This window comes from Medicago sativa, chromosome 6 (assembly GCF_051527215.1).
Source record: "Medicago sativa cultivar Bolivia chromosome 6, Bolivia_mono, whole genome shotgun sequence".
NCBI lineage: Eukaryota > Viridiplantae > Streptophyta > Magnoliopsida > Fabales > Fabaceae > Medicago > Medicago sativa.
In genome coordinates, this window is record NC_140754.1 from 70517213 (window position 1) to 70544709 (window position 27497).

The following is a 27497-nucleotide window of genomic DNA, read 5'->3' on the forward strand; positions in this document are numbered from 1 at the left end:
AGTTGTTTCGAATAAGCTGTTTTGCATAACTAAGCTGTTTTGAATAAGTTTTTTTGCGTAAATATGTTGTTTTGCATATATAAGTTGTTTTGAATAAGTTGTTTTTTAAAATGAAATCGGAATAAGCTGTTTTGTATAAATAAGCTGTTTTGCACAAATAAGCTGTTTTGTATAAATAAGTTGTTTTGAATAAGCTGTTTTGCACAAATAAGCTATCTTGTATAAATAAGTTGTTTCGAATAAGCTATTTTGCATAAATAAGCTGTTTTGAATAAGTTGTTTTGCGTAAATATGTTGTTTTGCATATATAAGTTGTTTTGAATAAGTTGTTTTTTTAAAATGAAATCGGAATAAGTTGTTTTGTATAAATAAGCTGTTTTGCACAAATAAGTTGTTTTGTATAAATAAGTTGTTTTGAATAAGCTGTTTTGCATAAATAAGCTATTTTGTATAAATAAGTTGTTTCGAATAAGCTGTTTTGCATAAATAAGCTGTTTTGAATAAGTTGTTTTTGCATAAATATGTTGTTTTGCATATATAAGTTGTTTTGAATAAGTTGTTTTTTAAAATGAAATCGGAATAAGCTGTTTTGTATAAATAAGCTGTTTTGCAGAAATAAGTTGTTTTGTATAAATAAGTTGTTTTGAATAAGCTGTTTTGCACAAATAAGCTATTTTGTATAAATAAGTTGTTTCGAATAAGTTGTTTTGCATAAATAAGCTGTTTTGAATAAGTTGTTTTGCGTAAATATGTTGTTTTGCATATATAAGTTGTTTTGAATAAGTTGTTTTTTTAAAATGAAATCGGAATAAGTTGTTTTGTATAAATAAGCTGTTTTGCACAAATAAGCTGTTTTGTATTAATAAGTTGTTTTGATTAAGCTGTTTTGCACAAATAAGCAATTTTGTATAAATAAGTTGTTTCGAATAAGTTGTTTTGCATAAATAAGCTGTTTTGAATATGTTGTTTTTGCATAAATATGATGTTTTGCATAAATAAGTTGTTTTGAATAAGTTAATTTTTAAAATCAAATCGGAATAAGTTGTTTTGTATAAATAAGCTGTTTTGAATAAGCTGTTTTGCACAAATAAGTTGTTTTGTATAAATAAGTTGTTTTGAATAAGCTGTTTTGCACAAATAAGCTATTTTGTATAAATAAGTTGTTTCGAATAAGCTGTTTTGCATAAATAAGCTGTTTTGAATAAGTTGTTTTGCATAAATATGTTGTTTTGCATATATAAGTTGTTTTGAATAAGTTGTTTTTTAAAATGAAATCGGAATAAGATGTTTTGTATAAATAAGCTGTTTTGTATAAATAAGTTGTTTTGAATAAGCTGTTTTGCACAAATAAGCTATTTTGTATAAATAAGTTGTTTCGAATAAGCTGTTTTGCATAAATAAGCTGTTTTGAATAAGTTGTTTTGCGTAAATATGTTGTTTTGCATAAATAAGTTGTTTTGAATAAGTTATTTTTTAAAATGAAATCGGAATAAGTTGTTTTGTATAAATAAGCTGTTTTGAATAAGCTGTTTCGCACAAATAAGTTGTTTCGTATAAATAAGTTGTTTTGAATAAGCTGTTTTGCACAAATAAGCTATCTTGTATAAATAAGTTGTTTCGAATAAGCTGTTTTGCATAACTAAGCTGTTTTGAATAAGTTTTTTTGCGTAAATATGTTGTTTTGCATATATAAGTTGTTTTGAATAAGTTGTTTTTTAAAATGAAATCGGAATAAGCTGTTTTGTATAAATAAGCTGTTTTGCACAAATAAGCTGTTTTGTATAAATAAGTTGTTTTGAATAAGCTGTTTTGCACAAATAAGCTATCTTGTATAAATAAGTTGTTTCGAATAAGCTATTTTGCATAAATAAGCTGTTTTGAATAAGTTGTTTTGCGTAAATATGTTGTTTTGCATATATAAGTTGTTTTGAATAAGTTGTTTTTTTAAAATGAAATCGGAATAAGTTGTTTTGTATAAATAAGCTGTTTTGCACAAATAAGTTGTTTTGTATAAATAAGTTGTTTTGAATAAGCTGTTTTGCATAAATAAGCTATTTTGTATAAATAAGTTGTTTCGAATAAGCTGTTTTGCATAAATAAGCTGTTTTGAATAAGTTGTTTTTGCATAAATATGTTGTTTTGCATATATAAGTTGTTTTGAATAAGTTGTTTTTTAAAATGAAATCGGAATAAGCTGTTTTGTATAAATAAGCTGTTTTGCAGAAATAAGTTGTTTTGTATAAATAAGTTGTTTTGAATAAGCTGTTTTGCACAAATAAGCTATTTTGTATAAATAAGTTGTTTCGAATAAGTTGTTTTGCATAAATAAGCTGTTTTGAATAAGTTGTTTTGCGTAAATATGTTGTTTTGCATATATAAGTTGTTTTGAATAAGTTGTTTTTTTAAAATGAAATCGGAATAAGTTGTTTTGTATAAATAAGCTGTTTTGCACAAATAAGCTGTTTTGTATTAATAAGTTGTTTTGATTAAGCTGTTTTGCACAAATAAGCAATTTTGTATAAATAAGTTGTTTCGAATAAGTTGTTTTGCATAAATAAGCTGTTTTGAATATGTTGTTTTTGCATAAATATGATGTTTTGCATAAATAAGTTGTTTTGAATAAGTTAATTTTTAAAATCAAATCGGAATAAGTTGTTTTGTATAAATAAGCTGTTTTGAATAAGCTGTTTTGCACAAATAAGTTGTTTTGTATAAATAAGTTGTTTTGAATAAGCTGTTTTGCACAAATAAGCTATTTTGTATAAATAAGTTGTTTCGAATAAGCTGTTTTGCATAAATAAGCTGTTTTGAATAAGTTGTTTTGCATAAATATGTTGTTTTGCATATATAAGTTGTTTTGAATAAGTTGTTTTTTAAAATGAAATCGGAATAAGATGTTTTGTATAAATAAGCTGTTTTGTATAAATAAGTTGTTTTGAATAAGCTGTTTTGCACAAATAAGCTATTTTGTATAAATAAGTTGTTTCGAATAAGCTGTTTTGCATAAATAAGCTGTTTTGAATAAGTTGTTTTGCGTAAATATGTTGTTTTGCATAAATAAGTTGTTTTGAATAAGTTATTTTTTAAAATGAAATCGGAATAAGTTGTTTTGTATAAATAAGCTGTTTTGAATAAGCTGTTTCGCACAAATAAGTTGTTTCGTATAAATAAGTTGTTTTGAATAAGCTGTTTTGCACAAATAAGCTATTTTGTGTAAATAAGTTGTTTCAAATAAGCTGTTTTGCATAAATAAGCTGTTCTGAATAAGTTGTTTTACATAAATATGTTGTTTTGCATAAATAAGTTGTTTTGAATAAGTTGTTTTTTAAAATGAAATCGGAATAAGCTGTTTTGTATAAATAAGCTGTTTTGCACAAATAAGCTGTTTTGTATAAATAAGTTGTTTCGAATAAGCTGTTTTGCATAAATAAGCTGTTTTGAATAAGTTGTTTTGCATAAATATGTTGTTTTGCATAAATAAGTTGTTTTGTATAAGTTGTTTTTTAAAATGAAATCGGAATAAGCTGTTTTGTATAAACAAGCTGTTTTGCACAAATAAGTTGTTTTGCATAAATAAGTTGTTTTGAATAAACGGTTTTAAAAAAAGTGATCCTAATAAGTTGTTTCGAATAAGCTGTTTTGCATAAATAAGCTGTTTTGTATAAGTTGCTTTTTAAAATGAGATCGGAATAAGCTGTTTTGCATAAATAAGTTGTTTTGAATAAGCGGTTTTTAAAAAATCATTCTAATAAGTTGTTTTGCATAAATAAACTATTTCGAATAAACTATTTTGCATAAATAAATTGCTAAGAAAAAAATTATAATATGGGGCTTTAATTTAGTGGGCTTGGTGGGAGCTTTTTTAAGTGGGCTTTGAAATTTGGGGCTCTATTGACACCTCTACTTATTAGAATTAAGTTTTCACTTGAGGTGTAGAAAGTAATTATGTTGGGTGTAGAAAGCAATTATGCACGGTGCATAAGGATCTCCTTATGCACCATAACCACACCCGCCACGAGGTAATGATTAAGTCGATTTTAGAGGCCATCTCGTCTTATGTTATGAGCATTTTCGTCTACCTCCCTCGATTTTTTTTACTGACCCTTATGCCAAATAAATTGATAAATTTGCGCTCTGATCAATTTATTATTTTTTTATCAAAATGCCCCTGTTTGGACTTGTGTTTGGCGAACAAAGGATCTTTACTTATTAATTTTATTAGGCCTGCAGCAACTTAACCTAATAATCTCTTATTTATAAATGTTCTCCACGCAATTAATCTAAAAAATCTGTATTGAAAAAAGCCTTTGCAGGGATTCGAACTTGGGTCTTAATGGCTTCTTCTCAACAATTTCACCACTAAGCCACTGACAATTTTCTCTTACTTATAAATCTTAACCCGTCTCGCCAAATTAAACCTAATTTTAACCTATTTCTCTCGCCTAATTTCCCTCCACACTTTTGCATTTAGTGTCAAATATTTACTTTCTAAAATATTATGTTATTTTACAGTACCAAGGACGATGTCATGGAAATATTATATTATGGTACAGTACCAACATATATGCTTCTTAATATTTTGACCTTCAACTAAACTATTTTGTTACCTATTACCGTCAAATATTACCTTCGATCAGACCCGTGCGTTAGCACGGGTGTCTAGTTTTCCTCTAAAATGTTGCATTAGGTTAGCAACAATTTAACCTAACAAATTCCATCTAAAATGCAGCGCACCAATTTAACCTATCAAATTCCCTCTAAAATGCAGCAATCCCTAATATTTCTCATCACTGATGAACTTTTCATTCCTATCCTATTGTGTCAACGTTTGTATATATCTATTGTTTCCGTAGACTTTTTTTTTGACAAGTTGTTGTACACTTATATAATACGTTTAAAAACAGAATACCCTAATTTCCATGCAGACTCGGCTACCCTAATTTCCATGCAAACTCGGCTATATATAGCAAACCCTAAAACGTGTTTCTCTCAAAAGAAAAACCTAAACCGTAGTATATTTTCATTTGTTAAATAATTTTTTGTTTAATGAATTAATGGCTACTTCAATTTCAGCATTATTTGTTTCAATAAATATAGTTTTTTATTTGTTTTTGAATTTACAAATTTGTTAAGAAAAAATTGAAGGAATATTTGCTATTTTTTTTCAACTGATTTTTTTTCTTCGAATTTTTATCATATCCACTAAAAAATTCATACTACCAAACACTATTTTTGAAATTTAATGGCCAGTATAATTTTTGAATCTCAAACATGCTCTGATTATTTTTTAATGTTAATTAATAGTAAAAAAAAATCTCTAAATTATTGAATGTCAAAATCATTTTTATTTAAATTTGTTACAAACAGGGTCTATGGGGTTGTTCGTTATAACTTTTAAAAAAGATCACTTTTAAGAGCATTATTTCTCTTTGTTATTATCATTTTTTTAAACGGGATCTAAAAAAAATCTAAAAACAATTTCAAATTAAAAGATATTGAAATTATATTTTTTATTGGAGGCGGGAGAAAATAAGCATCAAAAGATGAAAGTAATTTTGTAACAAAATATTCGGATACAATACATAGCGAATTTCACTCATCCTTAATTATATGTCTAACCTGGGCAATGCCGGGTAAAAAAACTAGTTTTTTCTTAATTTATTTTAGTTTTTTGGACTTTACTTTGGCGAACAAGCATTTTTTTATTAATTTTTTCTAGTTTGTACTTTACTTTGGCGAAAAGCCTTTTTTTTCTTTTCAGTATCGTGACACGTTTTAAGCAATGTCGAATGACACCCAATTTTAACTTAGAAAAATTCTTGAAGAGCTTCAGAGGAAAGGCAAATCGTGTCACGTTTTGGCAAAACGTGTCACGATTTGCACAGTATTGGTCATGAAAAAATTTTCTTCCTCTGTCTGTTTCAGCTAAAATCTTTTTGTATTTTTGAATATTTGAAAGCAAAAAAAAGAAATAAGAAATACTACCTGAAATCTAAATGTGGGTTGCCTCCCACAAAGCGCTTCTTTACCGTCACTAGCTTGACTTCTGATGACCCCTAAGGATCATTCAAAATAAGTCCTACCCTTGCTTTCGGTAGGTCGCTCTTGTTGTTCACCAGGCTTCCTCAGCTCCATTGCTTCATCAGTAGAAGTGTTCCTTACCAACCTCTTGTCATAATACCTTCTAGCTCTCTCTATTGTGTCCGAGAAGATGGAAAGCATACACCATTGATAGGTCGCAGGCCTATTACGCATTCCAAAGGGCATTTTTCTGTAATCAAATATACCAAATTGACCATTGGAAGTAGACTTTTCTTTTCCTTTATTCAAAGTTCCCGATCCCCCATACTTGTCATCTAGGATGTCTTCAGGTGGTGGCGGTTGCATCTGTTCTTTACTTGCTTTAAGTGGCTTGACACAATCATTCACCTCAAGATCTTCATCAGGCTCACAACTCTCTATATAATTTACAATTGCTCTTTCAAGAGGTTGTGGTGGTTGAGGTTCACGAGAGTTGTCTTCTACTATTTCTTCAACAACATCAACTCGGTAACACTTGGGGTTTTCCTCTCGGTGTTTCATTGCTTCAAATATATTGAACACCACTTGCTCATTATGGAATCTCAACATTAGCTCTCCCATCTCAACATCAATTAAGGCACGACCCGTTGCAAGGGTCTTCCTAAAATTAGTGGCATATCTTCATCTTCAGCCATGTCTAAGATCACAAAGTCTGCTGGAAATACAAGATCATTCACCTTCACTAACACATCTCGGAAAGAGAAATTTCATCATCTTTAGGCTTCCTTCTTCCCGTTAGCAAATCTTTCATGAACTTGGCATACAAAGGCATTTGATTAAAAGCTTCACTGAAAGGAATATTCATCCGAAGTTGTGGGATAAGTTGCATGAACTTCTTGAATTGTCCTTCCTCCTTCTTTTTCTTCTTCTCTAGATGAGGATAGGGAAGCTTCACATATGATGGAATAATTTGTGGCTTGTCTCCATCTTTCAAGATTTGACTCTTTGACTTCCTCAAGATTGAATCTTCATCTATTAATTTCTCACTTTTTTCTCCCTCTATTTTTTTCTTCTTTTTCATTTTCAACTACTCCTTGATCATTCTCCTTTTCAACTACACCATTTTCAATTTCTTTTTCGACTTCGCCATCTTTCTCCACTTCCACTACTACTTCATCAACTTTCTTTGGAGGTTTTGGAACTAAAGGTGTCAAAACCTTTTTGCTCCTAAATTCAATAGCATTACAAGACTTGTTCTTAGGATTTTATTTAATATTACCTGAGAATCCGCCTTTGTTTTGTTCAGCCAATTGCTTAGCTAATTGCCCAAGTTGAGTTTCAAGCATCTTCCTGGAGGCTTCGTTGTTCTTTCTCTCAGCCTCTTGACTCTTCTTCATCTCCTCAAAGTTGCCTTGCGTCATCTTCATAAAGTTCATCATAGTTTCCTCAAGAGCTGAAGGCTTTCTTTGTTGTTGTGGAGGAGTAAGCATTTGAGAGTTCAAAGCATTGTTATTTGAGTAGCTCAAGTTGGGGTGCTTGTTGATACCTGAATTATAGTATTGATTTTGCCTTTGGTAGCCCCCCATGTAGTTTGCTTCCTCGCTAGATCCTTCGGGAACACATTCACCATTTGGATGTTCTTCACCACATAAGTCGCACTTGATTGCAGCCACTTGTTGTTGCTTATGAGCCAAAGTAAACCCTTGAAACTCCTTAGTGAGAGCCTCAATTTGTTTGTTCATGGCTGCTTGGTTAGCTAGAATTGCTGTTTGTTCACTCACCCCAAACACTCCTCTTTCTTTCTTTTTCGCTTCAGCACGATACTCATTGCCCGCCATGTTTTCTATTAGAGCTTGGACTTCATGATCAGTTTTGCTCTTGAGACTACCTCCCGCAGAAGCATCTAAGAACATTCTAGTGTTTGGTGTCACCCCCTCAGTGAAGATTTGGAGGTATTGTTTCTCGGTGAACTCGTGGTTTGGACATCTTTTAAGAAGCAAGTTGAATCGCTCCCAAGTGTGACACCCTAAATCCTAAAGATAATTATTACTACTATATATTAAAAAATAGAGTTTGATTCGCAGTGGAGAATGTCAAGTAAAAACTTTTCTATTAATATAACAATTCTTCCACAAGATTTAGGATATCACATTGACTCATAACAAACATAATTTACATTTCACTTCCTTGAAAATAATAATAGTATTTACATTGAATCATTTGCTTTTGAAAATACTTTCTTTTACATCACAGTTTTTCTTGTACAAAACTAAATAAGAAAGCATATCCATTTCCCAGTGTCACTATCAGAGCGGATCTTTTCCCCCAAATTAACGGACGACACAAGACAAGTCTTCACGGAAGATATGTACTTGACTCCAAGACTCATAACCTATAGAACTACGGTTTCGTAACCGTAGGGCCAAGCCAGCAAACACAAACAACGAAGGGGTGAGTTTCGAGAACATGTAATAGTATAAACTAAATGAGAAGAGCACGCAAGCAATTAAGTCAAAGTCATATCACGTCTCAAACATAGTATTCAAAACCTGGAAGAATATACTATATCAACTCAGTCCACATTAGTAAAAAAAAAATATCATTACATCATAAGAACCAAAATCTTCACAAACACAATGTCACAATTCAATTCCAAAATATTCACAACACATATAGTCATTAATAACCATCTTCATAAAAACATCGACAGATAATCTCATTCGTCGTCTCACACAATTACACTTATTCACCAAATACAAATTATCATCAATTTTTTTATGCATATGGACTCAGTCCTAAGACCTATATGAATGTGGTACCACACCTATCATCACCAAGTTGCCAGAGATATGTTACTGGACTTTTCATCACCAAATTGCCAGAGATATGTTACTGGACTTTTTCATCACCAATTCATCACCATTTTTCCCTAGACTCAATTTTAGTATGCATGCATGAGGACCGATTCGTCAAGTAAATGCACATCATTCACATCATCAACACATCACCTATTAATGCAAGACTCTCTCTAATTACGCACAACATCACGACAAAAACAATAACATCACCATAGTTAAACGTCACCACTTTCATCACCAAATATAAATATACATCAATATTATATCATCACAATAATTTAAATAATCGTCACATTTATCATCACCATAATTAAACGTCACCATTTTCATCACCAAATATAAATATACATCACCATTATCATCACCATAATTTAAATAAACTTCACCATCCTCATCATCCTTATAAAATGGACATCGTCATTGCTCATCATATTTATATATATACTAGAACGCCGACCCGTGCGCTGCACGGGTCTTATAAGAAGAACGATTTCATATATAATTGAATGATAACTAAATTTAATGTTGAAAACTATAAGTTCTTTGAAATTTTGTCAGCGCAAAATTACATACGACACAAATTTTTTTTTTAGTTTCTTAAAACAACATATAATAGATCAATTCATATCAAACATTTCGAAATACTTCGCCGTAGACTACGTTAGACGTCTCATACGTATCTTTACCATCTTCATCAGTATCTTCAGCTCTTCATCCATATTTTAATCATTATCAGAAACTCAACCGTTAATTCAATAGTGACCTATATGTATATGTAGACGTGAGGTGTGTATTTACCACTTTGCAAAAAATAAATAAAAACAAACCCTATCATAAGAAAACTACTCCATTATCCATTGATTTCCACGTATATTAACATTCAATTCGAAATGTGTACATCAAATGTCTTTAACTAATAAGGAACTAACAATACATACATCTTAATAAAATAACTTAAAGTCAAGTCAAGTTTTGCCACAATTACTTTCATTGATAGGCCTAAGTCACTGCAATAATAATTTGATTTGGGAAATAGATTTTGAAACAAAATCTGGTAAAGAATAATATTTTTCGAGACCTCACCTATAACTGTTTGATATACAACTCAGGTGCATGTTTCCTTCAGCTTCGCATTGCACGTGATAGTTTGATATATTCATTTACACCTCACAACGATTGATCTGCACAGTTTACCTCAGAGACAGTTTGCATGCTATGTTTTTCAACCATGAGTAAAGCTATGACTCTCAAATCTAATTACAATCACCAAAATTCAATCACATAGCTATGCCTCTCCCAACACAAAACTGCCCCAGGAAAGCTCCCAACACAGACAGCAGCTGTCCAAACCAAAACAACAGCAGACATGCTGCGCAACAGACAGAAAACAACACCAACAGCCGTTGTTCCGTCATGACAGCAGCACCAAAAACGGTACTCGGACCACCCCACAGCCGAAGCACTCTGAAACACCACAGGATAGCAGCAACATTACCTCAAAAGACACTCCCGAGGCACCAACTCCACTCATAAAACAAACACAACGGTACTTGCATTCTCGTCTACATATGAAAAAAATTAAGAATCAACTTGTAATAATAATTGTATTAGAAGCACTGATTTCTGGCTGATGGACTTTGAAATGAACTATAAATATGAGTGAAAATAAGACTTTAAGATTTGTTTTAGGGCAAGAATACAAATAAATTTTTACAAAATAAAACTTTGAAATTGTTACATTATGTTGATCATAGAATTACTCTTATATTCCACTCCCTATAGTCACATAACTTGGTGCAGTGCATATACAAAATGAGATATTATATTTTCTAACATCTCTATCAATGAAGCAAACTAAGGAAATCAAAATAAATTACTACCAAAATCATAACATAAGCATAAATGTAGACTTTGTTCTAGATATCTACATCAATACTAAATAAGACTTTTACAACCTGTCAAAATGGCCTGAAAATAAAATAAGGCAATCAAAATGTTTAAAATTTATGAGCATGTTAAGCAATTAAAGGTAAAAGCAGTGCTTCATTTTAGCTAAGTGATGAATTGAAGCATATTCTTGAATGGTTCTGTGGACCTATTTTAAGAGACCAATTCAAGCTTTTTTTATTTTATTGACTGGAATGTGAATCTATAAAAGATAAGAGATCCACTCCAATGATCAAACCAATCATCCTACTATCATGTTTATCTTAAATCTCCATAATTGTTACTCAATCAAACATGATTGAAGAAATTTAAAGGAAAAAATATCACCAGGAAAGCATACTTTTCAACAAAGAAAAAATCAAATTTGATTTGTGATGAGGAAGACTCTAAGAAGATTAATCAGAAGAAACATGATTAAAGGCAACAATGGTCGGACTCACCAAGCAAATGATGGCCAAATGTGCAGCCAACTGATTTCCTTTATTAAAGTCAGTGTCAGATCACCAAGAAAGGGGATCTACAATCAGAAACCCTCCTAAGATACTTGATCCTTCAATGTGCATATTTAAAGAACAATTGTCATAGAGAAAGAGAAAAGAGCAAAACAGGAACTTGTAGCAAGAAACAATGAATGAGGGACAAAACATCATGCTCTAAAGCCTAGCCAACGATCAAGATGACCAAAATAGTCAGGGAGGATGAACTAATTACTATCGCCATCCAAACCAGAAGATAGAAATAAATAAAAAAGAGCTACAAAATATAAACCTGATTTTTTAGCAGCAACAACACAATGAAACAGAAAGGCATATGAAACATGGTGAGTAATTAAGTAGCAAAAAAACATTGTCTCACACAGTCACTAATCAAGATATGAAAAAAAAAATGATATGAAGAAAAAGACCCCTAAATAAACTTGTTTTTTGTTATTTTAGAGATAACGTGATTTAATGTCGTTGAATCGTTACAAAGAAAAATAGCTAAAAATGTAAACATCATAGATTAGTATAACGTCGCAATGGAATTCTTAAGAAACACACTAATTATTTTCTTACTATATCCAGATTTTGGTTGTGCTACATCAAGGCAATAAGATAAATGCATTGGAAGTCATAACAAAATAAAATCTGAGGTAGAACCTTGTTACCTTGGCCATGTTTCAAATTGAAAGCAATATAACAATCAGCTGCCTGGATAGAGTAAACATATTGATCACTCATGTCAGATAGCCAAAAGGTTTGTTACGACTTACCTACCATATTTTAACTTTTTAAACACAGTAAAGAGGAAAGCACACATGATAAACTGTAAGTATGAGGTAGGGTATGCACCAGAACTAACTCAAGCATCAATTTTCAATGCACACACATATTCTAAACAAAAAAAATCATGAGAAGGAAATCTTACCCCGAACTCTAGTTACTTCTCCAACATATATACATAGTTGGCTCCGTAAATCATGAGTGCTAATGGAGCAGTCAATTCTTATATCTTTCATTGACTCCTTTTAGCCATGCCCAATTCACTGAAAATCACATTGCAACAAATCAATGCCTTCTATTTTAAACAAAGCAACAATATCACAACTAAAATATAATCATCATTAACAAATTGATACCTAAATATCTGATAAAAAAGACTGATATAAATATTTTGCAGAAAGAAAAGTTAAACTCATCACCTGCTTGTATCCCCTTTACTTTACAAATTGATCCATACCAAATCCATGGTAGACATTTGTTTCTTTATTTCATTACTTAATAAATTGCACTCATTTCATTCCTTAATAACCTCAACTGAATTAATTGACACACATTCTTCTTCCAAACAATGCCATTCAGGGTGCATAGATGTTGAAAAACTCACAAACTAAGAATTTTAGCTCTGCAAACATACAAAACAGGCTTAAGTGCAGGAAATTATTAACTTAAAAAATATCTTGTCTTCAATGTTACTTTGACCAGAATGACTGCTTAGGAAATACAATGTGTCAATCAAATTTGTTCAATTGGTCAACTATAGTGTTGTCTTCGGCTGTTATAATGGACCCAACCCATATGAATCCATTACAGCCAAATATCAAATCAATAAGATACTTGTACTGTTATAAAAGATCTGAAATTGCTCAAAGTAACTTATGATGGATTACTCTTAAACTCTTTTAAAGCATCAACTCTAGTTAATTACAAAGCTTACTAATGAAAATAAGACCATTGAAAACATTAAAACACAAAATGATTCAAATACACAAAGAAACGAAACTGTTTTTACAAAGTCAACCCAAAAAATTTCTCAATCTAAGGATAAATGCTATTGATAGGATCTGAAAAGGAAAATAAAATAAAATTCAGCAAAAACAATAAAAATCAAAGAAAAGTAAACAATTCAATTGCTCTAAATTCAGCTACCATTAGAGAAGCAGATCTCAGCACTACCTCAATGGTGGAAACCCAATTGTCGCCGACAGTTTCTAAAAGTTGTATTGGTGTATTCAACAAAGTAAATAGTCTTTAACTATATCTCTTTAAAGCTTCTAATCATCTTCACATTATCCTCATGGAATTCATATCTTCATCACCGTAGAACCACTCGTCATCACCGTTGAGACATATGACAATACATTGTCATTGAAGCATATCAGTAGTGGTTGTCAAAATGAGAGTCGCAAAATATTTAGCTCAAAGTAGATAGGCAAAACCAACAAAATCATAAAACAGTGGATTCGCTGATAATCTAGTTTTTAACATAACCAAATTAATTACCAAATATTCTCTCTTCCACAGTGGATTTCAAAACAGTTTTGAAAGATAAACTCAGTCAAAAAATTCAAGTAGTAAAAGAGGAATAAGGTGAAAAGAAAAATGTTGATATACAAATCTAAACATGCGCATCTATGAGTACCACATTAAAAAAGCTCATCCGTGTTCAGTTATTTTTGTCGGGAGCGAACCAAATATGACCTGCAAAAAACATAAACATTAATTTGATTAGCGAAAACATATATGAGGGAGTTCTGATCTAAGAAAAAAGACAATGAAGAAGTAAATTACCTTAAATTAAAAGGGAAGTAAACAGAAACATGTACTTAATTGCCACTAAACCTTCACAGGAAAAAAGAAAAATTAATTTGATTGGTAAAATCAAGTACGAAAATCTCAAAATTGACATACAAACCAAACCCCAACAAACACTTAACACTTACATCCCAAAATAAGATTACATTTGCAAATGAACCTTCAATGGTTGTCGCCGGTGCGAACACGCCGAAAGAGAAAAACGTAGAGGAAGATAAGAATTACAATGTTTTTCCAGCAATCTTGAGTGTTGACATCGACGTCGAATTCGATTATGCATCTCGTGACATGTATTCAGCGGTGGAGAGAAGCAACGTGAAGCGGAGTGCGGTTATCGTAACTTGTGGCGGTGGTAGGATTAGAGATTTAGAATTTCCGTTGCGGTAGTTTGTGGAAGGATGGTGAAGATGGCGCCGTAATCTCATGATTCTTGCAGATGACAACTCTCGTATTCTCTCTCCTCCGCCGTGAACATTAGCAGTTGGTAGTCTTCTAAGAACGATGGCCGGAAATAGAAGCGGTAAGGGAGACTGGATTGTTGTGAGAGATGAAGAAGAGAATAGATGAATTTGTGTGGAGAAGATTGTAGATATTCAGTATTGATTTTTGGGTAATAGCTGAGAGTAAATGAATGTGATGTACAGTGGCATTGGAAAGTGATGAATTTACAGCACATGTCAAAGATTGCAGAGAAACTTTGAATATGCTAGGAGAACTCAAAAGCCACGTTCATTCATTGGAAAGAGATCAGCATTAAGTGTAGATGATCAACGGTTGATTTTGAATGGTGCTTAAATGATGAGCATCCAATGGTTTAGAAAAGCGGAGGAAAAATATTAGGGTTAGGGTTAGATTGGGGGGAAAATAGAAGAGATAAATATAAAATAGTTGTTTCGGAAAATAGAAAAGATAAATATGAAATAGTTGTTTCAGAAAACAGAAGAGATAAATATGAAATAGTTGTTTCGGAAAAATAGGGCTATAGATAAATATATAAATATATGAAATAGTTGTAGGGCCAATTTGTTTCGGAAGTAGAGATAAATATGAAATAGTTGTTTCGGAAAATAGAAGAGATAAATATGAAATATGATCAATAGCTAAAATTGAATGGCGCCTAAATGCGCAAGATCCAATGGCTTAGAAAAGTGGAGGAAAAAATGGGGGGAAAAAATTAGGTTTAGGGTTAGCTTTACGGGTTAAACTTTAGTAAATAAGATATATATACATTTATATAAAATCAATCGTCATCACTCTTCGTCACAGCCATAGGGTTCCCCATCTCTACTCTCTATCAAGCTGATTATATCACCACATTATCTCCTCATTAAGCCTAACTTGTTCCTACGCCAACATCCCTCTATTCTATTTTTATTATTCATTTTACGGACATGTTCTATTCTCTCGTCTATCCTAGGCTCTCTAGATACTTTATTGTGATAACATACCATATTCCTCATTCTTAGTGTTTAAGATGTCTACCTCCCCATCAACATTCCTTATAATGTCTCCCCTCTATACAACTAGGTTTTATCTCTCCCTCGTCATAAACTCTTTCATACCTACTCTTCTCATTAACACAACTTTATATCTTATTACTTTGTCTCACATTCGTTGTCATCTATAACATCGACCAGTCACTTACACTTAACGTCACTCTGATTTTAAGTTATCATCTCACCTGATCATTACTTTCGACTTATGCAATTTTCCTCACTAAACCTTCATTATAATTTAGGATTTTTTTCTCTGGATACCGGTCGTTATTATTATCGTCAAACATAACTATTACCTCTTATCTTCTTTCCTATTCATTTTGCTCTCTTCTAATTGATCCTCATATTTTTCACCATTATTAACAATTCTTCCACAAGATTTAGGATATCACATTGACTCATAACAAACATAATTTACATTTCACTTCCTTGAAAATAATAATAGTATTTACATTGAATCATTTGCTTTTGAAAATACTTTCTTTTACATCACAGTTTTTCTTGTACAAAACTAAATAAGAAAGCATATCCCTTTCCCAGTGTCACTATCAGAGCGGATCTTTTCCCCCAAATTAACGGACGACACAAGACAAGTCTTCATGGAAGATATGTACTTGACTCCAAGACTCATAACCTATAGAACTACGGTTTCGCAACCGTAGGGCCAAGCCAGCAAACACAAACAACGAAGGGGTGAGTTTCGAGAACATGTAATAGTATAAACTAAATGAGAAGAGCACGCAAGCAATTAAGTCAAAGTCATATCACGTCTCAAACATAGTATTCAAAACCTGGAAGAATATACTATATCAACTCAATCCACATTAGTAAAAAAAAATATCATTACATCATAAGAACCAAAATCTTCACAAACACAATGTCACAATTCAATTCCAAAATATTCACAACACATATAGTCATTAATAACCATCTTCATAAAAACATCGACAGATAATCTCATTCGTCGTCTCACACAATTACACTTATTCACCAAATACAAATTATCATCAATTTTTTTATGCATATGGACTCAGTCCTAAGACCTATATGAATGTGGTACCACACCTACCATCACCAAGTTGCCAGAGATATGTTACTGGACTTTTCATCACCAAATTGCCAGAGATATGTTACTGGACTTTTTCATCACCAATTCATCACCATTTTTCCCTAGACTCAATTTTAGTATGCATGCATGAGGACCGATTCGTCAAGTAAATGCACATCATTCAAATCATCAACATATCACCTATTAATGCAAGACTCTCTCTAATTACGCACAACATCACGACAAAAACAATAACATCACCATAGTTAAACGTCACCACTTTCATCACCAAATATAAATATACATCAATATTATATCATCACAATAATTTAAATAATCGTCACATTTATCATCACCATAATTAAACGTCACCATTTTCATCACCAAATATAAATATACATCACCATTATCATTACCAAAATTTAAATAAACTTCACCATCCTCATCATCCTTATAAAATGGACATCGTCATTGCTCATCATATTTATATATATATATATACATTTATATAAAATCAATCGTCATCACTCTTCGTCACAGCCATAGGGTTCCCCATCTCTACTCTCTATCAAGCTGATTATATCACCACATTATCTCCTCATTAAGCCTAACTTGTTCCTACGCCAACATCCCTCTATTCTATTTTTATTATTCATTTTACGGACATGTTCTATTCTCTCGTCTATCCTAGGCTCTCTAGATACTTTATTGTGATAACATACCATATTCCTCATTCTTAGTGTTTAAGATGTCTACCTCCCCATCAACATTCCTTATAATGTCTCCCCTCTATACAACTAGGTTTTATCTCTCCCTCGTCATAAACTCTTTCATACCTACTCTTCTCATTAACACAACTTTATATCTTATTACTTTGTCTCACATTCGTTGTCATCTATAACATCGACCAGTCACTTACACTTAACGTCACTCTGATTTTAAGTTATCATCTCACCTGATCATTACTTTTGACTTAAGCAATTTTCCTCACTAAACCTTCATTATAATTTAGGATTTTTTTCTCTGGATACCGGTCGTTATTATTATCGTCAAACATAACTATTACCTCTTATCTTCTTTCCTATTCATTTTGCTCTCTTCTAATTGATCCTCATATTTTTCACCATTATTATCATTCTTATTATCTTTCGTTACTTAATACACAACTCCCTATCTCTCTTTACATTTAATCTTAACGATCACGTAATTCGACTACGCTCTATTCTTTGTACATTTTTACACCTTATTCGTTCCTATTTAACAATCATCTTATGTACTTTAATTACCTTGACTCTTTTACTCTTCAACTTAACAATATTTCTATGCTCATTGTTGCTTTAAGGTTTGACTTCATCATGTACTCGAAAAAGCACTTACTCCACATCCCTTCTTATCATCGTCTTTCTCACTTCTTTATTTCGTTCATATTTTATACCCTCGCAACCGACTTGCCACATTGGACTACTACACAGCCCCCACAGTTAAGATCATAATATACCCTAGAGATGAAGAGATTCTCTCTCTTACATCTAATCTCTCCCCTCGTTGGCCTAAGATACTCCTAAAGAGCATCGTCTACACCACAAGCTAGAACCATCACTACTTTGTCATCTAAAGAATAACATCAATGCTTATTCATCTCAAATCAACATCTCATTCATCAACACTTATCATATTTTCAATTAGTCATAATCATATTCCAACCAACATTCCAATTTCATCATATACATGTGGCACACCAAAAACTAATAACACAACTTTCAAGTATACATTACATAACATCACATTTATATCAATCATTGAATAATTAAACAATCCAAATAATTGCTGTAAATCAAGCATGAGCACGCACAAAATTTATCAAATATCACATATTGACATAATTTAAATCAAGCAACACCTTAATAAATAATGTTTCTAAATCCTCTTTTAACCTCACACTTCTAAATTTACACATTAATTAATTATTCTCTCAAAGGGCTACGACCGTCGCGGTGTGCCCCGAATGAACTTTTGGAAATACGACTTTCCCGTTCATCTCAATTAATTTACACTCATGATCTCGAACTCTTTTCTCTCACCCCATACCTGGATTGGAGATCTCGCTGAACATAAGAGGATATAGAGGACTTCATGGTGGCAAATATACTCGGGCAACTTACTGAATATGTGTTCAGCCTTCGTTGATTAGCGTATCCCGTAATCCGCAAGCCAATAAAATAAATACTATGAACAAACAAAGTGGATGCTGCAAATCGACCCCCCCTTCACTCTCGGTTTTCACACATCACCAAATAGATGCGCCGTTTTTTTCTTTTATCTCACAATGCTCCATTGGCTAATTAGGTTGGCTGCTTATATACTAATGGTTTTGTTAATTAGGTTTCTGGAAGTGGTTATATATAACAACTTCAAGCCCATCTGTATACATTTTCATTCGGTACTATTGTCATATTTTAAAAATAATAAATTTTTCCCATAATTAAAACTAATAATATTATTTTTAGAAAATAGATTTAGCATCTATAATTTAAATTAACTAATAATATAAACACGTAGGATTATCACATCAAAGCAAACATACTTAAAAGAAAGTTAATCACTCAAATATGAACTAAAAATACTAACAAGAATTTTGGGGTGTTACAACTCTCCCCTCGTTAAAGAAATTTCGTCCTCGAAATTTTGAAAAGCGATAAGAGAACTAACTGTTAACTAATTTATGAATGTCATGAACTTCCACAAAATCATTTACTTATGAAATGAGCTAGATTCATAATTCATTCGAAACACGTTGTCTTAGACCTTAAAACCACAACAATTTCATGACCCACCCCCCCTTTTTTTTGTATTTGGAAAATCAAATTGAGAGAATAATCCGGGAAAGATACATGCCTTATAAGAACCTGGGATCCAAACAAGTATAAGGAAAGTACAGCAAAAAGCACCAAAACAACACAAGGACACAAGGCAAGTTAAAAAAAAATAAAAAAAAATTCCAAGACAGCCAGTAACCACCGACATTGCACCACAACCCCAAAAAATCTAAACAAGAAAACAATATGGAAAGAAGCTATACACCACAAAAACTACAACTAGGAAAGAAAACCACATGCAGGTCGAAACACAAACAACACAACTTACAGAGCTACCACATAATAAGCTCAACTAGAAGCAAAAGACATATGAGATGTTCTACACACAATTTTGATTTTTAGTAGAAATTTTTTACAATTTTTTTTTTTTACATAGTTTGCTTGCATATCATGTTAACACATGTGATAAATCTTACAAGATCATGCAAGCAAAAGATTAAATCAGCACAAGGTTACACAATCAACAAAAGATACAACATTCCAAAATTATAAACATGGTCAAGACAAAGTTATACCCATTATACCAAATAAGTTAGGTTACTATACCAAATAGAAAGAAAAAGAATAAAAAAGTTCAACTAACATGAAAATATTTAAATTACTATTTGGTTTGAGAAAATAAGATCAATAAAGAACGAACAAATTGCATGCAAATAACACATATAAAAATTAAAATTAAAAAAAAAACACATACTAATACATAGACCACAAAAATTTAGGCTATTGATAATCTTAAGTGACAAAAAAAAGAGAAAGAGAGCTATATTTAGAAGTGATCTACTGGTAGAGAAAAACAAAACAAAATATAAAAGCTGAAGTGGGCAAACAAAAAAGAACACAATGGATACATAATCTAGACTGAACCGACCTGCTCTGATACCACTAATGTGACACCCTAAATCCTAAAGATAATTATTACTACTATATATTAAAAAATAGAGTTTGATTCGCAGTGGAGAATGTCAAGTAAAAACTTTTCTATTAATATAACAATTCTTCCATAAGATTTAGGATATCACATTGACTCATAACAAACATAATTTACATTTCACTTCCTTGAAAATAATAATAGTATTTACATTGAATCATTTGCTTTTGAAAATACTTTCTTTTACATCACAGTTTTTCTTGTACAAAACTAAATAAGAAAGCATATCCCTTTCCCAGTGTCACTATCAGAGCGGATCTTTTCCCCCAAATTAACGGACGACACAAGACAAGTCTTCATGGAAGATATGTACTTGACTCCAAGACTCATAACCTATAGAACTACGGTTTCGCAACCGTAGGGCCAAGCCAGCAAACACAAACAACGAAGGGGTGAGTTTCGAGAACATGTAATAGTATAAACTAAACGAGAAGAGCACGCAAGCAATTAAGTCAAAGTCATATCACGTCTCAAACATAGTATTCAAAACCTGGAAGAATATACTATATCAACTCAATCCACATTAGTAAAAAAAAAATATCATTACATCATAAGAACCAAAATCTTCACAAACACAATGTCACAATTGAATTCCAAAATATTCACAACACATATAGTCATTAATAACCATCTTCATAAAAACATCGACAGATAATCTCATTCGTCGTCTCACACAATTACACTTATTCACCAAATACAAATTATCATCAATTTTTTTATGCATATGGACTCAGTCCTAAGACCTATATGAATGTGGTACCACACCTATCATCACCAAGTTGCCAGAGATATGTTACTGGACTTTTCATCACCAAATTGCCAGAGATATGTTACTGGACTTTTTCATCACCAATTCATCACCATTTTTCCCTAGACTCAATTTTAGTATGCATGCATGAGGACCGATTCGTCAAGTAAATGCACATCATTCACATCATCAACACATCACCTATTAATGCAAGACTCTCTCTAATTACGCACAACATCACGACAAAAACAATAACATCACCATAGTTAAACGTCACCACTTTCATCACCAAATATAAATATACATCAATATTATATCATCACAATAATTTAAATAATCGTCACATTTATCATCACCATAATTAAACGTCACCATTTTCATCACCAAATATAAATATACATCACCATTATCATCACCATAATTTAAATAAACTTCACCATCCTCATCATCCTTATAAAATGGACATCGTCATTGCTCATCATATTTATATATATATACATTTATATAAAATCAATCGTCATCACTCTTCGTCACAGCCATAGGGTTCCCCATCTCTACTCTCTATCAAGCTGATTATATCACCACATTATCTCCTCATTAAGCCTAACTTGTTCCTACGCCAACATCCCTCTATTCTATTTTTATTATTCATTTTACGGACATGTTCTATTCTCTCGTCTATCCTAGGCTCTCTAGATACTTTATTGTGATAACATACCATATTCCTCATTCTTAGTGTTTAAGATGTCTACCTCCCCATCAACATTCCTTATAATGTCTTCCCTCTATACAACTAGGTTTTATCTCTCCCTCGTCATAAACTCTTTCATACCTACTCTTCTCATTAACACAACTTTATATCTTATTACTTTGTCTCACATTCGTTGTCATCTATAACATCGACCAGTCACTTACACTTAACGTCACTCTGATTTTAAGTTACCATCTCACCTGATCATTACTTTCGACTTAAGCAATTTTCCTCACTAAACCTTCGTTATAATTTAGGATTTTTTTCTCTGGATACCGGTCGTTATTATTATCGTCAAACATAACTATTACCTCTTATCTTCTTTCCTATTCATTTTGCTCTCTTCTAATTGATCCTCATATTTTTCACCATTATTATCATTCTTATTATCTTTCGTTACTTAATACACAACTCCCTATCTCTCTTTACATTTAATCTTAACGATTCGACTACGCTCTATTCTTTGTACATTTTTACACCTTATTCGTTCCTATTTAACAATCATCTTATGTACTTTAATTACCTTGACTCTTTTACTCTTCAACTTAACAATATTTCTATGCTCATTGTTGCTTTAAGGTTTGACTTCATCATGTACTCGAAAAAGCACTTACTCCACATCCCTTCTTATCATCGTCTTTCTCACTTCTTTATTTCGTTCATATTTTATACCCTCGCAACCGACTTGCCACATTGGACTACTACACAGCCCCCACAGTTAAGATCATAATATACCCTAGAGATGAAGAGATTCTCTCTCTTACATCTAATCTCTCCCCTCGTTGGCCTAAGATACTCCTAAAGAGCATCATCTACACCACAAGCTAGAACCATCACTACTTTGTCATCTAAAGAATAACATCAATGCTTATTCATCTCAAATCAACATCTCATTCATCAACACTTATCATATTTTCAATTAGTCATAATCATATTCCAACCAACATTCCAATTTCATCATATACATGTGGCACACCAAAAACTAATAACACAACTTTCAAGTATACATTACATAACATCACATTTATATCAATCATTGAATAATTAAACAATCCAAATAATTGCTGTAAATCAAGCATGAGCACGCACAAAATTTATCAAATATCACATATTGACATAATTTAAATCAAGCAACACCTTAATAAATAATGTTTCTAAATCCTCTTTTAACCTCACACTTCTAAATTTACACATTAATTAATTATTCTCTCAAAGGGCTACGACCGTCGCGGTGTGCCCCGAATGAACTTTTGGAAATACGACTTTCTCGTTCATCTCAATTAATTTACACTCATGATCTCGAACTCTTCTCTCTCACCCCATACCTGGATTGGAGATCTCGCTGAACATAAGAGGATATAGAGGACTTCATGGTGGCAAATATACTCGGGCAACTTACTGAATATGTGTTCAGCCTTCGTTGATTAGCGTATCCCGTAATCCGCAAGCCAATAAAATAAATACTATGAACAAACAAAGTGGATGCTGCAAATCGACCCCCCCTTCACTCTCGGTTTTCACACATCACCAAATAGATGCGCCGTTTTTTTCTTTTATCTCACAATGCTCCATTGGCTAATTAGGTTGGCTGCTTATATACTAATGGTTTTGTTAATTAGGTTTCTGGAAGTGGTTATATATAACAACTTCAAGCCCATCTGTATACATTTTCATTCGTTACTATTGTCATATTTTAAAAATAATATATTTTTCCCTTAATTAAAACGAATAATATTATTTTTAGAAAATAGATTTAGCATCTATAATTTAAATTAACTAATAATATAAACACGTAGGATTATCACATCAAAGCAAACATTCTTAAAAGAAAGTTAATCACTCAAATATGAACTAAAAATACTAACAAGAATTTTGGGGTGTTACACCAAGCATCATACAATGATTCATTCTCCCATTGCTTGAAGTTAGAGATCTCCATCTTCTTTTCCCAATACTTAGACATAGGGAAATATTTCTCGAGGAACTTAAGCTCTAGCTCCTCCCAAGTTTGAACAGTCCCATTGGGTATAGTCAGCAACCAATCTTTCACTCTTCCCGTCAAGGTGAAAGGAAACAACCTTAGTTTCTTCTGTGCATCGGTCACAGTGGCTGGTTGTACACAAAACTCACATGTTTTAGCAAAGCGGCTTAAGTGTTCATGTGGGCTCATGGCTTCGGTGCCATCTAATTGTCTGTCTCTCAAACCGTTGAGAACAGTAGTCTTGATGTCAAAAGCAACTGGGTTAGCGGGTTGAAAAGTGTGGGTCAGTTGACCGCAATGAGTGGCTAACCCATAGTCTCCTAGCTTTGGTCTTGGTGGTACAGGTTCTCCCATGATAGCAGATCTAGGAGAAGAGATTGTTTCAGATTCAGTAGAGATTGGCTCTGGTATAGGTGTTCATTCACTAGGTGGTACTGATTGAGACAACATTTGCAACCGGACAGCTTTCCGAAGTGCTCTAGCAGTCCTTTCTATCTCTGGATTGAACTCAAGATCGTCGGAACTTCTTTTACCTCGCATAAACAGCAAAATACCTTAGTAGCACTGCACAATACAAAGTAATCTAATGAATACTAAAACAGAAAATTTAAAAAATAAGAACAGAAATTTAAATTGCAGAAATCCTAAATTATAACGTAGTTGCCTTGTTGAAATAAATCAACAGTCCCCAGCAACGGCGCCAAAAACTTGATAGACGTTTGGCAAGTGCACCAAATACTATCGAAGTAGTAAAAATATCGATCCCACGAGGACTATTTTTAATCTCAATAATTCAACTACGTTGTATTTTAGGATGTATAAAAGTTGTTTTGATTTGCCACTAGGCAGTAGATTGGTTTGTTTGCATCAAAGTAATTGCTGAAAATAAAATTGGTTTTTAAGAATAAGAGAGAGATGAGTTTAGGTCTTTTGAATCATCGATGTTCCCCTAATTGTTATGTTGCACCTATTCTTATGAATGATCTTCTAATCCCACGATAGTTAACAAAATAGTCCTAATCAATCCCTTGAGTTAGAACCCTCTTCTCAAACTACAACCCCTAATCCCTTAGGTGGTCTAATAATCTTTGAAGGTTTAAAGCACGTTAACCTAATATCACTAATAAACGATTATCCATTCCTAGACTAACCATGTTTATTAGAACAATTCAATAGGTCTAAGTCGAAAGTTATGCTCAGTAGTCATTCGTTCTCACAAAATCATATTTATATTTGATCAGGATATAAAAAGCATTAAGAACAATTGAATTGAATAAAGACTAGAATATCATTCACAATAAATAGAGTTTCACAACATAATATCTCAATTAGGGTTACAACGAATCATCTCAGACCTAACCTCTAATGGATTTAGCTACTCATAATAGTGTTTACAAATAACATAATCATTAGAGGTAATAAAACATACACAAAGTGGTTGAAGGATGAATAAATCATCCTCCTGGTCTTCCTTGCAGTTGCAAAATCGCACTTTGCTCTCTAGAATTCATCACCCTCATTTTTGGAATAGACTTCAGCTTAAATAGGCACATAATATCGCCTAAATCGTGTCACATTTTAAGTAAATCGTGACACGTTTTCACCTTGTAGAGCAAGAAACAAGATTAGGGTTTCTCCAAATCGTGGCACGTTTTACCAATCGTGCCACATTTTCAAATGTCGAACCAACCTTCTGAAGCTTCCTCAAATCGTGGCACGTTTTTAGACAAATCATGACACGTTTTCTTTCCTTGCGTTTTCTTCAGTTTTTCTGCTCTTTTTGCTGCTTAAGTCTTCTTGTGAACTCCTTTTTGTGATGAAAATACATAGAAAATTACGTAATGACAAGATGTCATCACAACCCCAAACTTAAACCATTCCTTGTCCTCAAGGAATTTACTTGCAAAGCTGACAATCGACAATAAAATAACAATTACCTGATCAAGCAGTAGTACCCAAAAGTTCAACACCTTACCAGCTAAAGATGAGCTAGTTTGACTTGTACGCATCCACCAATTCACAACTCCACGCAACTAATTGAAAAGGGTTCATACACAATCGACATGCAATCTACTTATTACCATACGCTTGAAAAGTTTCTAAACGTCAATCAAATTCAATGTCAATGCACACTTTGAGGTCTTTAAGGGTTATAACGGGGCTTAGGTGATGGTGGGATAATATTTGGATAAGTAGGCTACACAAAATTTGAGTTAGACATTCCTACGAAAGTTAAAGCATAAAATTCAATCCTTCATTCATTCACCTTATAGAACAACAATTGCAAAGGTACTAGAGAATATTTATACATCAGGGACAATCGAGTTTGAAGTTACTCGGATTTTCAATGTTTTGTCCCTTTTTCATCATTCATTTTCATTTTTTTTTCATACACCATTTTTGTGTATATTTTTCATGATAAAGTTCAATTTTTTTTTCTTCCTTTTGTTCTCTTATTCTCTAGTACCCCCACCCCAAACTTAGTTGGTTGCAAATTCCAATAGCAACCCCAAACTTAATTATTAGCAACATTCTACAATGCCTAACTCAGAAAAACAATAAGGGACAAGTCCTAAAAGTCTCTAAGCTTGTAATGTAGTTTGTCACCGAACAAAAAGTTCTAATCCTACCACAGCTCAATTTGGCTAAGAAAAGGATAAAATTTAACAATTAAAATCAGGGTAGGCTTCAAAAGGCTCACAGGACCAAGCACTTTTGCCTCAGTGTGCTAATGACAAAGATCAATCAACAGTAGAGAAACAATGCAAGTTCTAGAAATGTAAATGCATGGAATATTCTAATATATGTAAATTGAAAAACAAAATTTGGCAATGAACCTTATGGCTGAGATTTCTGGGAGTTGTGACTACCTATCTTTACTGCCGTACACTTCGCCTTTGAAAACCAAGTCACTCCTCCTTTTCAACTTTTGGAATACCACTTGAACAACTATTTGTTACTAAACTGTAAAAAGTCAAGTAAACAAACAAATTCATCAATAATAAACAAGTGCAGGAATAATTACAAAACGGGGAGTAAAAACCGAGTTAAACTTAATGAAAGCAAATAAAATTGTTCAAACATGAAATTAAGAGTATATAACCAAAGTGCTGAAACAAAAACAGAAAAATACAAAAGATGGGCCATCAGTAGCCCACTCAATCCTGCATCTGGTCCTCCGGAATCCAAGTGTTGGGGTCCTCCTCTGCACAGGTATCCTCCCCAAAGTGATGTCTAGACTGGGCGCCACCAGCAGCAAAGTCAGCTCTGATCTCCTGCTCCCTATCCTGAGCTTGACCTCTGGTGACATCAAAATAGTGGTCCATAGCCTCCTCGGACCCATCAAAACGCTCAAAAGACCCAGTCATCTTCCTCCTGTTGAGGCAGACCGCCTCAGTGAACTCCTGACCAAATCTCAGACGGTTCCAGTACTTCTGATCTGACACCTCATTCATCCAGTTGGCATGGCCGAACATGTAGTCCAACATCATAGGATGAATAGGTGCATAGGCACCCTGCTGACTGCTCCCCTCTCCAGCAAAAGTCTGACTCTGAGGTGGTGGCTGTGGCTGATGTGGTGGTGGCAGCTGTGGCTGTCCTGCTGCTGCCTCGGCAACCATGATAGCATGCATGCAGTCATGATAATCCTTGACAAAGGCATCCATATATGTGTTGGTGATGGGCTTCATCATGGCTGCACTCAGATCGTTTCCGAACAAATCACACTCAGCTTCCTCACAAAGCCAATTGATAAGGCTCAAGTGAGGGA

General features: G+C 32.8%; 1 long non-coding RNA gene across 7 annotated transcripts; it reads right to left on the minus strand.

Moving 5' to 3' along the window:
- Positions 1-9729: 9729 nt before the first annotated feature.
- LOC146916580 (uncharacterized) lies at positions 9730-14627 on the minus strand. 7 transcript variants are annotated; one of them, XR_015015145.1, is made up of 8 exons: positions 14029-14627; positions 13877-13927; positions 13728-13786; positions 12508-12710; positions 12234-12351; positions 11974-12016; positions 11267-11376; positions 9730-10441 (listed from the first exon to the last, which is right to left on the minus strand). It is a non-coding gene; the product is annotated as an uncharacterized LOC146916580 (long non-coding RNA). The 7 variants fall into 7 exon arrangements; XR_015015143.1 differs by having other exon boundaries at positions 11267-11343; positions 13262-13786; XR_015015144.1 differs by having other exon boundaries at positions 9730-10343; positions 13262-13786.
- Positions 14628-27497: the final 12870 nt, after the last annotated feature.